Raw genomic sequence first — 1,980 nt, forward strand, 5'->3', positions numbered from 1 at the left:
ACAGATAATAAAACAATGGTGGAGTGAAGGGGATTTCAACTTCAGTTCTTGTTCAGCAAAAATAAATCACTTAGTGACATTAGATATAACTACTGGCGTCAATTGAAAATCTGACTAATCTGGATTCCTGCGTGATTTTTCTTTTCCTGGTACTCACACGTTTGTGCATATATCAATGTGCCAACATGAGTACAGCTATCACATTGCGAAAAGAAATTATCGTATAAATCGTTTTGTAGAATGAAGGTCTATGTAAATGTCAGAATTACTATTATTTGTAACAAAATTAGATGTACAGTAACAGTATTCTCACACTTTTAATTCAGTATATTTTTCATTTATTGAACTTTGCACCATTTACAGAACTGCCTTGAGAGTTAACTGAGATTCCATTGTATCAGATCTGTAACAAAGGTTCTCACAAAGTGCTTCAAACCACTGATGATCTCCCAGGGTGGCTTTAGCCTTCCCCGTTCCAGCCAGATGTCTGTCAATCAGGCCCACCCTGTCAACCCAACTGCAAAGCTCAAACTTTTGACATTGCCTGGCACAAGATGGTGTCGGGTCTGTTGTGCATTAAGTACATGCACAAGGGTATCAGATGCCTCTATTGGAGTGTCTGACGCTGTTGAATAGTTATGTTTGTGCAGGTGGTCGTTCCCCACCAGATTCTGAATAATTCAAATGGCGAAGAAAGCAAAGTTGAAAAACTATGCACCAAAGAAGGTCAGATTGGTGAGTGACATGTTTGTTCAGATACTAATCCTTTTATTCAGAATTAACCCTTTTAAAACCAAGTAACTTTTACAAATCTATCTCTCAAAGTCTTTATCAAATAACATAAGAAAATAAATAAAATTTAAAGTTTGTATAAATTAAAATGAATAAATTCAGTAAATTTTCTGCACCCATCACGATGGGCATAATGCATACAATAGAAGTGATTGAGTAGAATAAAATGATCAGTTTGTATTTTATGGGTTGAAATGATTGAGGTCTGCACAGCTGATTCAAACAAGGTGTATATTACATCTTGTGTCTTATTACTAGCTAATTCAAACAAGATGTGTATTGTACAGTGCCATACAAGATCATCTGTCTTAGTAATATCTTTCATGTCAGCTTCAAGCAGAGGCACACATGGAGGGCAGTGCACCATCCAATAGAGAGATACTCAAAAAGATCCAAATCGAGGATAACAATTTGATTTTGCTTTCTTTCCATCTTTTCCCTCTCTTTCATATTGCAAGAAGAGGAATGTCAATAGATTCAGTTGCAGAATCTTCCCAAAGATGTATAAATTTATCATGAGCATGTGGTGTAATTCGAAAACATTGACCTGTAGTAGTGCTTTAATTCTGAAGCACTAATCTGTATTTGTGTGGTGATTTTGTTGTGCACAACAGTATCTTTGTAAATTCTTTTTCTTTGCTGTTTAGAATTTTCTCATGAAAACAGTGACTTGTATTGAGTGCAGTTTCACTGGTGCTAACATCTTGAGTACTTCATTCAAGTAGTCATTCTTCAATACGGGATATTGATAATAAACACTGTAATTACATCTGTGTTAAACCTGATCGTGCTCTCATCCAATGTTCACACATGTATACTTACTAGCAGAAAGAACCTGGTAATGAACAGAAATTGTGCCATACGTTACCCCTTTTTAGCCTAGGGATATTGTGGCCTTATGTAGGGCAGTACTATAAAGGTTGTGATGACTCCTTCACCCCCCTCCGTCCACGCATCAATTAAATTAATACATGCCGTGACGTCGAACACTTCTTCCGCCGCCTCCGAGCTTACTTTCACAATCAGGACTCCCACCCACCTTCCGAGGACCCCTTCGCCGACCTCCAACACACTGCATCCACCTGGACACTCCGCGCTGGCCTATTACCTGCCCTCGACCTCTTCATTTCCAACTGCCGCCGGGACATTAACCGCCTCAACCTGTCGACCCCCCTCCCCCACTCCAAC

The sequence above is a fragment of the Chiloscyllium plagiosum genome, chromosome 12 (genome assembly GCF_004010195.1).
Source record: "Chiloscyllium plagiosum isolate BGI_BamShark_2017 chromosome 12, ASM401019v2, whole genome shotgun sequence".
NCBI classification, from domain to species: Eukaryota; Metazoa; Chordata; class Chondrichthyes; order Orectolobiformes; family Hemiscylliidae; genus Chiloscyllium; species Chiloscyllium plagiosum.